The sequence below is a fragment of the Crocuta crocuta genome, unplaced genomic scaffold (genome assembly GCF_008692635.1).
Source record: "Crocuta crocuta isolate KB4526 unplaced genomic scaffold, BGI_CrCroc_1.0 scaffold17, whole genome shotgun sequence".
Lineage (NCBI taxonomy): Eukaryota > Metazoa > Chordata > Mammalia > Carnivora > Hyaenidae > Crocuta > Crocuta crocuta.
The window spans coordinates 5917336-5934027 of NW_027532041.1; positions in this window are offsets into that span (position 1 = coordinate 5917336).

Here is a 16692-nt window from a genome sequence, read left to right on the forward strand (position 1 = left end):
GGCGAGGATGTGGAGAAACGGGCACCCTCCTACACTGTTGGTGGGAATGTAAACTGGTACAGCCCCTCTGGAAAACAGTGTGGAGGTTCCTCAGGAAACTAACAATAGAACTCCCCTATGACCCAGCAATAGCACTGCTAGGAATTTACCCAAGGGATACAGAAATGCTGATGCATAGGAGCACATGTACCCCAATGTTCATAGCAGCACTCTCCACAATAGCTAAAACATGGAAAGAGCCTAAGTGTCCATCACCAGATGAATGGATCAAGAAGATGTGGTTTATCTATACCATGGAATACTACATGGCAATGAGAAACAATGAAATCTGGCCATGTGTAGCAACATGGATGGACCTTGAGGGTGTTATGCTGAGCGAAATAAGTCAGGCAGAGAAGGACAGATATCATATGTTTGCACGTATAGGAGGATTAGGAGGAACTTGACGGAGGAACAAGGGGGAGAAGAAGGGCGGAAATGGTGGGGGAAAGGGAGAGAGGCAAACCATGAGAGACTCTTGAATGCTGACAAAAACTGAGGACTGATGGATGTGGGGGGGAGGGGGGATGGGCATGGAGGAGGACACTTGTGGAGATGAGCACTGGGTGTTATGTGGAAACTAATTTGACAATAAACTATTTGTAAAAAAAAAAAAAAAGATGTGCTTTCCACAAAGACTTCTCAAAACAGATCAGTCTGTTTGCTATACATCCATGGAATTTTGTTTAGACATTGCTTTTAGAGCATGTCATATCTTAAGTAAAAAATGTGTTATTATTATTTTAGTGTTTTTCATTAGACCATAGACTCCATGAGACTACACACTTAGTAATCCCAGCATCAAGCTCAGTTGATTGGAACTCACTATTGTTGGCTTGAAATGAATTAGCATTGTGATGTGTTTATTAGCTTTCAACATTTAGCTGGAGTGTCAGGTTAAATGAGAGAGGTTTCCTTCAATACGTGTGATTCAACTGCCAGCTTAGAACAAAGGATTTCTGTGGACAGGGTTGCTAAAATTCTGCTCCACTCAAGTCACTCAGTGCTATAAATATTAAATTAAATGGTAGAGAAATATTTTTAAAAATCTAAAAGAACCAAGCAAAACAACTCTGTGTTTTCCCCAAATTACCTAGATAACTGCCTTACTTCACCATCTTGTTTTATATTACCACTCTAGGATTTATTACTAACTGATGCTCATTAAACTTTAATAATTCTCTGGGATATACGTGGCAGTGACACTGCACTTCCTCTCATAAGCAGCATGCAGATATGTAAACATTTCAGTTAAATGTAATATAATATGCAGATAAATCTGTAGAATGGAATAAGCAATGTAGGTAAGTATTTCATGTTGTAAAAGAAAATACTTGCCCACTCTTGGGAATAAACCCCAGCAAAATTATACTATGTGCCTGGTAAACAGCAATTAAGGTTTTACCTCATGTTCACAAATAGATTTATTCGTAAGATGTATAAATCAATAAATTAATTCTATTTTCCTATCTCCCTATAACTTATTTAAGATTCATTTTTCATCTATCTTTGTCTAACAATTTCCAACTTTTGTACATTAGGCTGCTTAACCCACCCATAGATTCTCTGTCAAGTAGTTAATGGTCTGGAAACAAACACTAAAGAAGTTCCTGTTGTAAAAGAATCCTAGGGTGAATACTTCTGCAAGCTGAGTGATTAGATTCTAATTTGTACTTTGAAAATTCAACTTTGCATAAACAGCTCATGTATGTATTTGCAATTTATGATTACTTTGGGCCCCAAGGATAGTTTGAAAACTGATTACTGAGAAATTGGAAGAAAATTTTTCCATCCAATTCATTTTAGTCAAGTTCCCCAAAATGATACTTTTTAACTAACGCTGGTGACCTGTAGCACATTAATACAATTATTAAGTAGACCAATTTCAGGATCCTGGGACCAGAAAGACTTGATGTCACAGGAAGAAAGAAGAGAATGGAGAAAAGTTTCCTTTTTCAGTCTTTGCTGGGTGATTCTAAGCAATATTTCAAAACTGTAACATTTATCAACATTTATCATTACTCTCCTACTCCTTACATTTCTTTTTCTTTCCTTTCTGCTTCCATCCTCAGAGTCTTGATCTAAGGTTATCTTTTTGTAGTTTCTTTCTTGAATGGCACTGAAAGATGTATTTCAGGCTTCAAAATGTCTTAAACCTAACCTATCTCTTCCAGATTGCCCTTCATCCAACTAGGTCCAAAAATCCAAGGGACAAGGGATTCTGGTGGGTAGAAGAGAAAGTGTTGATCTGACCTAGCACATCTATATTACACCTAAAGACAAGAGAAGTGAATTCACATTTTTTTTTACAATATCTGGACATTCCCTGAGAGCATTAATAATGCAGCGAAACAAACATAAGAAGGAAATGAGGGGAAGAGATGATGTTACAGCCTGTGCAAAGAGAGGAATGGGATGGATCTATCAGCAGTAACGAGTATGAAGGAAGGCAGTGGGGATATTTCATTAGCCACGTCAGACAAGATGGGATAGCCATCAGTGCGTCAGAGACATTCATTAGTTGGGAACTTTGTGCCGTACACTGAGACCCTCCAACTGTCCTGATTCCAGCCAGTGAAAAGCAAATAAACCACAAGATCAATATATTTTATTTTTTCAGATATATCAGGAGTAAATGAGTATCCAGCTTGGAAATTAAAAGAAAAACAATTTAACATAAATAATTTTTAAATTTGGAAAGTTAAGTGTTTTTATTTTGAGTTTGAAAGAATTCTTAACAATCTATGAAAAATCTCAAAACTGTAGTGTATTGCTAGTCATCTATGTTGAGATTTTTTGATTGGGGAAGTTATTTATAGGCAGACAAAAGCTAGGTGAGTTTTATACTTATAAGTGTAGAATTTGTAAGTGGGAAATGCGGCAACTTAACACAGAATAACGTACAGAGTTATATTTGTTGGTCACTCATATGCCTCCTGTATTTCTAGAACATTTTGCTTTGCTCCATGAGTGCACCACTTCAATGAATTAACTGTCTCTGTTTCAATTTAAGGCCAACCTTTCCATCTACCCCATCCTCCCTTACCTACTTGAGGATTGTGCTCCTGTCGTTATCTCCTCTTATCTGGATTATCGCTATCAATGTACAGATTACTTTAATATCTTACACTTAAACATTCTTTCCTATGAAGAAATAGCTGATCCCCATGTAAGATAGAAATTGTAGTAGATGAACCTAGGATGCCAGGTAGTAAAGAATCTATAAACAACTACCAGGGTTTGTCAAAAATACTCTGGGGCCAAATCTAAGAAGCTCTTAGGGCACACAAATGGGGGCAATTTGAATATCAATAAGGATACTAACTACAATGTATTAAAACACATTGAATATATTTAAATCCATGAGTTTATATTATTTTTTTTAAAGCATTCATTGTTGGAAGATACTATTGAATTTACTTATTATTTGTGAAAACTGTTAATGAGAAAAAAATCAAACATTTATTTTGTCTTTCCCAAAAACTGTAACAGTAAGCAACTAAAAATTGATGAGGAAGTATTCCAGCTGATAAAGAAGCAAGGATAGAATTAGAATGTCACCATTTTGTAATCCTTAATGAATTAGTAGAACTAGAGAATGGGCATCAATGGCTACTAACAACACAAAAGGAGAGACAACCAGACATCATGTTCTTCTTTATGGATAAACATACCATCATCTCTGAATTAATCTCACCAAAAAGTTTAAACCTGACTCTGATCAATCTTTTGGATCCAACTATCAGTTTGGGGGAAATACAAAAGAAGAGAACTACATTAAAAAAAATCACAGAAGTTCAATTAGGAATACTCAGACTGCAGGAAACTCTACAAGACGAACTGGTTTCTTTGAAAATAAATTTCAAGGGGGGACAAATGATGGAGAGAGACTATTCAGACTAGAAGAGATGTATAACAAAACAAAACAAGACCAAAAAAAAAAAACACATGCAAAAAAGGAGATAGCAATGTCAAACCAAAAGAAATTGCAATATGTAGATCCTGTTTGGAAACTAATTCAAACAAATCATTCAAACTTACATTTATGAGATAATTAGAACGTCGAGTACTCTGGATATTAAGGGATTATTATCACTTGTTTTTAGGTGTCATAAGGGTCTTGTGATCATATTTCTTCACAAGGAGTCCTTGTCTCTTAGAGATATACTCTCAAATATTACAGATAAAACAGTATCTAGGATTTGTTTCAAAATAATACAGAACTTGAGGTGCCTGGGTGGCTCAGTTGGTTGAGCATCCTCCAACTTTGGCTCAGGTCATGATCTCACAGTTAGTGAGTTCGAGCCCCGCATTGGGCTCTGTACTGACAGCTCAAAGACTGAAGCTTGTTTCAGATTCTGTGTCTCTCTCTCTATGCCCTTGTCCCACTCACTCTGTTTCTCTCAAAAATAAATAAACATTAAAAAATAATAATACAGAACTAGGTAAGCATATAGCAGTACAGATTAACAAAATTGCTTAATTGTTGAAGCTGTTGCTGTATGCAAAGTCTATTGTACTACTGGATCTACTTTTTTATACATTTAAAATTTTCCATCACAAAAATATTTTTAAAAATCATCTTTTGATCTTGCATTTTTAAAAACTGTTTTTTATTTATTTCTGAGAGAGAGAAAGAGAGAGTAGGGGAGGGTCAAAGAGAGAGGGAGACACAGAATCTGAAGCAGGCTCCAGGCTCTGAGTAGACTGTCAGCACAGAGCCTGATGCGGGGCTCGAACCCATGAACTGTGAGATCATGACCTGAGCTGAAGTCAGATGCTTAACTGACTGAGCCACCCAGGTGCCCTGATCTTGAATTTTTTTTATGTACAGACGCAACCCTCTGCTTTTCACTGGAGTATAATTCCACAGGTGACTAGTCTTCATCCCCATTATCACTGTCTTCAGTCAGACTTTGGCTTCCCCCTACTTCACTGAGACTCCTGCATCCAGAGGCCCTAGGACTTCCACTTGCCAAGCCTAGCCTTCAATCTCTGCTTTTATCCCACTCAAACTCTTAGCAGCACTTAACCACTCTTGGTTTCTGGTACTCTCCCTGTGTCATAGCTTCTTCTACTTTTACTGGTTTCTCTGTCTTCAGTGCTCCTCAAACTGTTGGAATGCCACTAGGCTCCCTGTTGACACAGCCTGGTAGGGTGACCCATCCAGTTCCACAACTCTAAATCCAATCTAAATGCTGATGACATTCCACTTTTCCACTTAGCCCCAAATTGTATGTCTGACTCCATGACAATGTCTAGCAGGTGGAGATCTTAAAATTAATGAGTGTACAATGAAACTCCTGATTTTGTCTCCTCCCCTTCAAGAACTCCCTCACCTACTCCATCTTCCCATTGTATTTAATGCATCTCCATTCCCTCAGTCACTCAGGCAAAAAAACCCTCAGTGTTACCTTTGATCTTGTTTTTCCTGCTTTGCACTTTCAATCTGTCAGGAAGTCTTATAAGCTCTAACTTAACTATACCCTAAACCTGATGTATTAGTCATCTTGAGCTGCAACAGCAAAATGCCAAGGAATGGGTGGCTTAAATGACAGAAATTTATTTTCTGATAGTTCCGGAGGCTGGGAAATCCCAGATCAGGGTTCTGGCCAATTTGATTTCTGGTGAGGGGCTCTCTTCATGGCTTACAGAAGACCACCTTCTCACTGTGTCCTCACATAGCTGGGAGAGAAAGCTTTTATAAGGACACTATTCTTAGTATATCAGAGCCCTATGACCTTAATTTCCTCCTTATGGGCTCTATCTTCAAATACAGTTACTGTGAAACTTAGGGGGTTAATATATGAGTTTGGAGGAGCACACTAACCGCAAAATCTGAGCACAACAATTTCAGAACTTTTTTTTTTTCTCTTCACTTTTCTTTCTGCCCAGAATATTATTCTCTCTAATCTTCTTAAGGCTATCACATTTTCAATGTTCAGATCTCAGGGCAAACCATCCCTTCCTGGAAAGTCCTTTCCAGTTCTGTCAAAAGTAGCCACATAAATCCAGTTAACTACAGTCACTCCTGTCATTATCCATGCCTTATTTTCTTCGTAACTCTTATTGCTACCTGAAGTACCACGTTTATTCATTCGCTCATCAGATGCTCCCACCAACGTTCCCAGGAGCAAGCAGCAGCCTTGCCTGAGCCATTCTCACCGGCACAGACAAGGTCAAGAGTAGGAGGCGCTCAGAAGGAAGTAGTGAATGAAAGGAGCCTGTCTCTTCCACAGCTCTTAGCAGCCAGACTCTGCCAGCTCCGGTCATCACTGTGCCCAAGGAGAACAGTACTAAGAACACTAGAAACTGAATTTAAAAATTGCTGACTGAATGAATGAGTGAATGTATCTTTGAGTTATAATTTATTAGTCCCTCCATCTTAGCCCTAATTTTCTCTGACATTCTTTGTAATCTGTACAGCTCCTCCTAAAACGTTCACTTTGCTTCCTTTTCTTAATTACTGTATAACTCCCAAACCCTGAATCTTCTCAGTGATCCTAAAGATGATTTAAAGATTAAGTGACTAAAAACGTATTAAAAGTATAAGAAAATATGTGATTTACTAATAATCACTGTATCTAATTAGCTATGTGCTTCAAGTTATTTCTATTTCCCTAACACTGAAATTGAAAGGTGGGAAATATAGTATTTCTAATAAAACAAGGGTTGAAATGAGTTGTACTAGGCCAATCTTCCACTACTTTTCTTATTTATACCTATATGCACACACACTTATACATATATAAACACTCACTTTTTTCCTAATACAAAGCAGAATTGTTCTCTCTCTCTCATAGACACACACATATATATAGCCCATAATGCATGTAACAATATATCCTGGTCATTTTTCTGGGCCATACAAGTAGACCTTGTTTTGTGTAAAGGTTGTGTTATATTCGATTGTGTGAGCCAGTTTCTTTATTCCTGCCTCAAGAGATGGCATTGATCTCATTTCATATTATTTGTTTTCATGAAGTCCTCTGTATATGTGTGTTTATAGACTTGTGCAATTCTTTCCGTGGGCTAGATTCCGAATATTGAGATGGCTCTCTTAAATGAAATGAACATTTTTATTCCTGAACTCATGTACCTATTTACTTTATGTAAACGCTATGTAGTGTGGCTCCCATCAGCTCAAAATGACCAAAATGTTATCAAACTTTACGTTTGTGTCAAACTGATAGATGTTTATCTTACAGTTTTGGTTTGCATTTATTTAATTATTAATCAGATAGAGCATATTTACATATATCAGTTGGCCACTTTTACACTACAACTTTTATGTATTATGTTGTATATACTAATTTTTAAAAAAGTTTTAATGTTTACTTATTTTTGAGAGACAGAAAGAGAGAATGTACACATGCAGGGGAGGGGCAGAGAGAGAAGGAGACAAAATTTGAAGCAGGCTCCAGGCTCTGAGCTGTCAGCACAGAGCCTGACGCAGGGTTTGAATTCACAAATTATGAGATCATGACCTGAGCTGAAGTCAGATGCTTAACCAACTGAGCCACGCAGGTGCCTGATATTCTAATTTTTGTATATACTAATATTTGAGAGGGTTTGTCATAGAACACATGTAGAACTATTAAACATGGATAAAATGACATGTTAGGAGAGATTAAGCTTCTGTGTTGTATATAAGGCACATCCCCACTTCACGTATATATGCATTTCAATAAACAGTTATGGGATGCTTGCTATGAACCAAGCACTTCTCTAAAGCCTTTGGAGGCAAAGATTAATATGATTCTGCCCCTAAACTTGCAGTATTTCCATATAATTAACTAACCATACTAACAGGAGAAATTAAAATGAAAATAAAAATAACTAGCTCAGTATTTCCATATAAAAAGTTGTAAATTTACAAAAACATTTAGATACAGACCAACAAATTAGATCACCAATGGATATGCTAAGGCAAAATTTTTCATGAGAGAAAAACATAGGACTAAGTTTTCACCGTAATAGGCAAATTGATTGCATGTTAGCATTAAACACATATTATATTTATAAAATAAAAATGTGCTGAGGTTTCAGTAGGTGAAAAGAAATTTAATTTCCTTGGCAGTCAGGAGAATATGCATGAAGAGTTGATGAATTGCCTCTCCCACTTCTTAAAAACTCTGCCTATAGATTCTCTGATGATTTTACAAATGGCTGAATCCACTAGGAGACTGCATTTGGTTTTCTCAGATGTATTCACTCCTAAAGAAGTCATAGTTTGTAATAAAATCATTCCAAGTATTTTTTTAAAAACAAGAGTGAGGACCACATGTGCAATTCTCTGCAAAGCTGAGAAAAAAAAATGCTCTCACTTTAGATAACTTATCAAACATTCTAAAACTGAAAATAATTTAGTTCAGGATTTTACACCCAACATCCCAGATGCCTGCACAGTTGGAAAAGTGGGGCTGGCCTGATTCTGGCACACAGTGGAGTTATTTATGAGACAAAATGCAATTTCCTTTTCCCTAAACTGCCCACAGATTATACAGTGTCTGGAGAGACTACCCATTAGGGATGGGCCTTTCTCATCCAAACAGAACAGTAAAATTAGCTAAAGAGGGAGATAGCCTGGTAGGAGCCCTCCCATCTCACCACAGGACAGGCAGTCCTAGGCTTTTCCATGAGAAGGTTTATTTTATTGTTGTTGTTTTTATTGTTGTTTCCTTTCCAAGAAGCCTTGAAATCATTGAGAGGCTGAGTGGAAACCAAAGGCTAAACGGGACAAGTTTGAACAAGAAGACAGGGAGAGAGGACACTGTGAAAGTGGAATCATGGTCAGTCAGCGTGGTGTTCAACCAGGGAGGCATTAAATGCTCTCAGTGGGGTTTCTTTCAATGATGAGAGATTTTTGCCCCAGATACTTCCATCTTAAAACAGCCTCAACATCCTGTACTCTAGCGAATCCGTTTAAGACGGGAGAAAAAGCAGGGTGTGTGCTTTAGTCTGGGTATTTCTGTGACATCTTGAGTTAGGGTCTTGGCACTACCTCACTGGCTCCAAGGGAGTCTCAAACTATCTTAGGAACTAGACTCTGCTCTAGAGCCCCTTAGGAAAGAGCTAGAAAGTCAGACATCCCCTCTGTCATGAGGCAAAGATTTTGCAGCCAGGTTGGTATTCTGATTCCAGTGCAAGTCCACTTGCAGCCTTGCTTCTAAGAGATCAAGTAAATGCTGAACTCTTGACTCATAATGGAACTGATTACAGTTTGGAAGACCAACGGAAAACTCCCTGTAGTGGGTTGTAGTGTCTCTTGCCAAGAATGTCCAAGTCCTAACCTAGGTACTTGTGAATGTGACCTTATTTGGAAAAAAAGTTCTTTGCATATATAATAAATTTAAGGATCTTGAAATGACATCATCTCAGATTCAGGGTAGGCCTTAAATTGAATGACCAGTGTCCTTATAAGAAACAGATGTTGAGAAAACACAAAGACACAGGGGGAAAGGCCATGTGAAGATGGAGGCGGAGATTGGAATGGTGCATCTACAAGCCAAGGAACACCAAGAGCTGCCATCTGCCATCAGAAACAAAGAGAAAGGAATGGAAGGGATTCTCAGAGAGAGCCTCCAGCAGGAACCAACCCTACAAAAGCCTTGATTTTGGATATCTCAACTCTGGAAATGTGAAAGACTAAATTCCTATTGTTTGAAGCCATCTAGTGTATGGTGATTTGTTGTAGCTGCCCTAGGAAAATAACACGTCACAATCCAGATCCACGGCGTAAGTGTGCTCTGTGCTGGAAGACTGCATTGGAACCCTATGGAAAGAGCCCATTAGAGCATATTTGGGGGACAGTGGACAGCACACAGGTTGGAATCAGACAGAACTTGTTAGTTACTGCTGTGTGGATTTGCCAAGTCCTTCTAGGCTTTTGTCTCTTCGTGTGAGACCAGGAAGGCAGCCTAGGAATACAGGATAGTCAGCTAGTATAAGCAAGGAACATATGAGTTTACCAACACTGGCTACACATTAATATCACCTGGGAGGTTTTTAAAATATTGTTGACAAGGTCTCACCTCCAATAATTAAATCAGAGTCTCTGGGACTAAGCCATGGGCACTGATAATCTTTTAAACTCCCTAGGCACCACCTCCTACCCACTGGCATAGCTATGATCAAAAACCAGAAAATAACAAGTGTTGGCAAGGATGTGGAAAAATTGGAACCCTTGTGAATTGCTGGTGCAAAACAGTATGCCACTTCTGAAAGCAACAAAACAACACAGAATTACCATATGATCCAGCGATCCCACTTCTAAGTATATACCCAAAAGAATTGAAAGCAAGAACTCAAACAGATGTCTGTGCCCACAGTACACCGTGCTCATGGAAGCATTATTCACAATAGCCAAAAAGTGGAAACAACCCTAACTTCCATTAATGGATGAGTGGATAAACAAAATATGGTATATACATAGAAAAAAATATTATTCAGCTTCAAAGAGGAAGGACATTCTGACACATGCCATAGCATGGATGAACCTTGAAGACATAATGCTAAGTAAAATAATACCAGACATAAAAGGACAGATATTGTATGATTCCCCTTACATGAGGTACTTGCCACAATCAAATTTATAGAAACAGTGAAATGGTGACTTCAGAGGACTAAGGAAGAGAGGGAAGGAAGAGTTGGCTTTTAATGGGTATAAAATTTTAGTTTTAGAACATGAAAAAGTTCTGGAGATAGATGGTGGTAATGGTTATACATCCATGTATTTAATGCCACTGAATCGTACACTTGAAAGTGGTTAAAATGTTAAATTTTATGTTACATATATTTTGACACAAATAAAAAAATGGATGTTAACTACACCTATTGTGGTAATTATTTCACAACATATAAATCAACCCATCATGTCATATACCTTAAACTTACACAGTGATATATATCAATTATTTCTTAATAAAACTAGGAGAAACATACACACACACACACACACACACACACACACACGAACCTTTTTTGGGCAATGCTAGTAGGCAACAGAATTGAGAAATAGAGATTAAACAGTGCTCAAGGTCTGAAGCAAAGGCAGGTCAGGCAAATCACAGAGGAGACCACCTTGGCCATGACCAGGGAAGATACTCTGGGAGACCCAGGACAGGGACTCGTGCCTGGGGCTGGGATGCTCAGAGTCAGTGGCAGGAACACAGTCACTGCAAGGCTGGGTCACCAGAGTCAAAGAGGGACGTCGTGCTAAATCAGAATTCCTTCCCAGCACTCTGTATAGTACAAAACTGGTCCCAACTAGGAGGCAAAACTGAGCTTGTTGGAGAGGGAGAAGGGGAAGGCACCATACAGGTGACTTAGGAAATGGAGAGCCCAAAGACTATTTCAGTCTCAAGTCTGCTTTGTTTTGTTACCATCTCAACTCCATAGATTTTCTTCCCATACAGAGAAACGCTGCAAAATCTCAACTCTTAACCTCATGGGTAGACTCTCACTCTGAACATGAGGCTGAGAGAGGTCTGAGAGCCTGTAAGCCTTGCATAAGTCTGACAGCACAGTCTATCGATCTATTTCCAGCACAGAGTGGGTTGCAGGGAAGAGTTGAGCAAGGGTGCGTGGGTGCCGGGTGGGGGCGTACATGAATAGAGGCTGATTCTGTTCACTTCAGTTTCAGAGGAAGCTGGTTCTGACCTTGTCCTCAGGTTTGGGCACACACTCTCCTTGCACTATGTGCACTCCCGGCACTGTGTTTGGGCTTTCTTCTTTTAAAAAGTGATAACAATACTGTCAAAAGCAAATGTCAGCCCTTTTGTATGAAAAGATTTCATCAATTTTGTTAGCAATGAAAGAAACTTTAGAGTTTTCATTTTAGCTATTGTGCATATTTACTCTAACCTGGACCCGTTTCTTCCCAGCATAACAGTTGCACTCATGTTCAATCGGGCCTTGCCTCTGCTCAGTTATGCTGCATCTGGGAGAAGATGTAGCTCCTTAGCATACCTCATGAGGGAAGCATGAGTGGGAAGCAGGTGTCATCCCTGTCAGCTTCCCAATAGCATCTCATGCGTAGAAGGAAAGTATTTCACGTCTCCTGCTTTAACGGAGTTATCAAGAACAACTCTTACCACTCTCTTCTAATAAATGAAAAGGGTGAGGGAAAGGATGATACATAGTCTTCTTTGTTTCTGGGAGCTTTACAGTTCTGTTTTGTACATAGATGGGTTTTAATTTAGTTAGTTATGTCCTCAGGGGTAGAGCAAGAACAGACCAAGGCTGTTCCAGGTCTGAGGGCTGGACAAGTGCTGACTCGGGTCCTGTGAGGGCTACCTTCTTGTTTCAGTGTGGAACCAGCCACCAGGCTGTAGAAGATGAAGGGCACGCAAGAGTATAAGTAGATTTGGCTCCCAGGGCCTCTTTGTCCTTCAGGATGCAGTCCCCAAATTTGGAGTCCTGGCAGCCATGCAGAGAGAGGAATCCACCGGGTCAGATTATCGCATAGGTATGCTCACTGCCTTGCGTTTGTACTTATAAAAGGGGATGGGTTGGGTGTGGGCTGCTGGAGTCTAGTAGCCTACATCACACAGGCCTAATGTCCAGGTTCTAGATTTAGGATTTCTTGATGCATTGCAGCTATATTAAGGCCTGTGTCCCCCTTTGCTTTTTGTTGAACCACAGGGTTTCCTTAAGACTTCAGTACAACTAGCTTGGTCGTGGTCTATTATGGTTGCAAAGAACAAATAATACAACAAATAACTGACTCCAAGTTCTTTGCTATTTCCACCAAAGAAATTTTTAGGTGAAGAGTAGCAATCTGTTACAGTAAATATCTCTGTGCAGTGACCCCTGTGACAACATTTAGAAGCCAAGTTTGTTTGATGGTTAATGCAGACATGTGATTCAGAGATCTATCTTGATAAACTCCCTGGTCTTATGAGAACTATTTCACCCTGCAAGTCTCCCTATACCCCGTAACATAGACTTTTTGAGCGACTGAAATAATCGTGTCTTCCAGATTAAGCCTTGGCTAATGCTGGACACACCTACAATTCTTACTATCCACCTTATCTTATTTTCTAGCTTCCATGCAGGCCCTGGCCCATTTATTTAGCTTCTCACATTCTCCTGAATCAAGACTTCACCCCGTGGTTTTAATAATTTTGATCTCTTGGGTCATATTCATTCATATGTTTATTAATTCACTTTTTCAAGAAACATGTATAAAGTTTCTATTATTTTCCAAGTGATGTTCTGGGCACTGAGAAAACAACAGAGACAAAGGACACCATTTTTACTTCAAGATGTTCACATTCTGGTTGGGAGGGTAGACAAAGAAACCCCTGATAGAGGTCTGTAGATGTTTTCAAAACCAACTATATCATATATTATTTTTTAATCACCCTCACTTTGGATGGTATTGTATCCAAGCTCTGAGATGACCTCCAATAATCCTCACCTCCTGATCTTTATCCTCTTTTATTTAAAAAAATTTTAATGTTTATTTAGTTTTGAAGGAGAGAGAGAGAAAGAATGTGAGCATGGGAGGGGCAGAGAGAGAGGGAGACACAGAATCCAAAGCAGCCTTTGGGTTCTGACTTGTCAGCGCAGAGCCCGACGCAGGGCTTGAACTCAACTCAGAATCTGTGAGATCATGACCTGAGCCGAAGTGAGATGCTTAACTGACTGAGCAATACAGATGCCCTATGATCTTTATCCTCTTATAAAGCCCCTTCCCATATTAAATTAGTGCTAGCCTGTGTGACCATAATATAGCAGAAATGACTTCTGAAGACTTAAAAGGTGTCACAGCTTCTACCTCAGTCTCTTGGATTACTCATCAGCCAGCCACACACTATGAGGACACTAACATGGCCTATGAAGAACCTCTATGAAGAGGAAATGAAACCCCTGGCCATAGCTAGTATCAGCTTACCCATTGTATTAGATGGCCACTTTGGAAACCAATGCTCTAGCCCTAGCCAGATCTTTAGATGAGTGAAGTCCTGGCCAGCATAATAGATCTAATAGATCTCAAGCCAGAACCAGCCACCCAAGCCAATCTCAAATTCCTCACCCACAGACAGTGTGAGAGAGAATAAATTATTATTGTAGTTTTAAGTAAGTAAATTTAGGGACAATTTGTTACACAGTATTAGGTAACTAATACAGATAGGCCATGCTTTGTCTTCTAAGTTTTTCTTCCGTGTGGAATATTTCTGAATATGTTCTCCCATTACAGTTTCCTCATCTTTTAAGGCACAGAATAAATATCACCTATTCTAGCAATGCTTTTCTTAGTTATAACAATCTCAGATTTGTATCAGTTACTTGGCACATTGCACATATTATAATTCCTTGTCTGTCACAGCTGTTTCTAGATCATGAGTAATTTAAGGGCAGGCTGTGCTATATTCAGTTTATAACATCATAGCACTAGTTTAAGGTATTACACATCACAAGTACAGAATAAATATTTGTTAAATGAATGATATGAGATTAGTACATACACAAAATGTGCTATGTTAATTTTTACATGTTTATATGTTATTTCAAGGGCTCTTCTGTCTTTATTTTTCCTATGTCAAAATTAGAATGGGGCATGAACCTCATCTATTATATATTTTATGCCTGCCTACAAGATCTAATAGAGTGCTGGATACTCCATGTGTGCTCAATAAAGGTTGACTGACTAAGCATTTAATACCTTAAAACAGAAATTCAATAAATGGAGTCCCAGTGACCTGAAAGAGTGATGTTTTCCCCTTGTGTGTCTAATGGATTACCAAAGAGTGTCTTAGAGCCAGGATTTTAGAAAAAATTATCAATGCCACTCCCAAGGACACAGCTATCACTAGATAGGGCCTGCTTCAGAAAAAGAGAATTCCCAAAGGATAATAACGAGCTGAAGAAATTCATCTGTACCTAGTCCACAGAAAGCTAGGCTTCTTAGCTATAAAGGACTCCCTCTGACCCCTCTACTTACCCTCAAATCGAAGATTTTCTTTCAGGGGAGTGAATATCCCATCTTAAGTGACAGAACAGTCAGAGCCTAAAAGTCAATATTAGTGACGAGGCTACCTGAGAAAAAAACTGAATTGTTACAGTGAATGGTACATTCTATAGCTAATTCCTGTCAGAGCAACACCGACAATGTCTGGCTGCTGTCTTCTTGGTATCCTGTGTGGACTCTGCCAGCATAGAAATCTCGTGCATTCTGCTTGTGATGCTGCCCTCTGCACACCATCCTGAAGAGTCACCTTCACTCTCCAGGATACAAAGCTCTTAGCTCCAGCCCTGTCCGTGATGGCTTCTCTTTACTTTCCGTTAGTCATGCTGTGTCTCATTCTCAACCCCTTGGTTTATGTCTCCTGGATGAATTTTCTTTCATCTACTCAACTACCACTTACGAACTTGTGATTAATTAATTTCTTTTCAGTTTCCAAAGTATGAGATGAACTGGTGAGTAATTGCTGACATTACCCAAACTTTTAAAACAAGAATCAGCTGATTTTTTTAAAAGAAAGCAGCCCAGGTTCTGATGATGAAATTACTCTTAAAAATACTTCTTTGTGATATTTAGTATAGTCAGCGTTATGGAAATGATGGTAATACTTTGTCAAAGGAGAGAAATACACAAAAGTGGAGGGAATAGAACGAACATGAAACCTTATAATATACTAACATTTACCATTCAGATTTTCAATAATTTAATAAAGTACCAAAGCAGGTTTTATTATTCAACATATTTGCCTCTGGATTATCCATCAGAGATATAAATGCTTCTAATTCAATCATGTTTATCTTGAAGGTATATTAATAACTTCACTGTTGATGGCTTTTGTGTTTTGCATTCAGCTGTATGTTTATTATTATAAGAACAATAAATATAACTTTATGAAAGAAAGAGACAAAATTATATAAAGTGAAATTATATCTAAAAAGAATGGAATAAAGTAAAAATTATTAATAGAAACAGAGCTTTAGGAAATAACTTGATTTTAAAATTAACACTATGATACAGAAGGTTTTAAAAATTTGTATGCCCTACAAAGAATTAAATGATGCATGGATGTGTTTTGGTTCTGAAACTTACTTAAATTTAATAATTTAGCCTGAAAAATTCTTGGTATTTTATTAGAAAGTTCAATTAAAGAATAGCAAATAAAGCATGATCATCACAATCTTCAAGTGGTATTTATTAAGCTCCTGTCTTCTTCCCTTAAAATCATATCAAGTACATGAATAACAAAATAGGGGTGCATTAAGAATTGACCTTTGTGGGGCACCTGAGTGGCTCAGTTGGTTAAGCATCTGACTTCAGCTCTGATCATGACCTCACGGTTTGAGGGTTCGAGCCCCCCATCAGTCTCTCTGCTGTCAGCATAGAACCCTCTTCAGATCCTCTGTCTCCTGCTCTCTCTGCCCCTCCCTTGCTATCTCTCTAAATAAATAAACATTTAAAAATTAAAGAAAAATAAAATTTGTCTTTGTGCAGCTTCTATGTTCATTCTCATCTCTGTCTTCACTTATAGCAATTCCTACCACCACCACGACATTTATAAAGCACCTACAATGGATAAAGAACTGCACTAATCACTCTAATGCATAATCTTATTTAACATTTTATACAACTCCATGTCTACAGACTCAACATGCTGCAGATTGGGAAACTGAGGCATAAGGAAA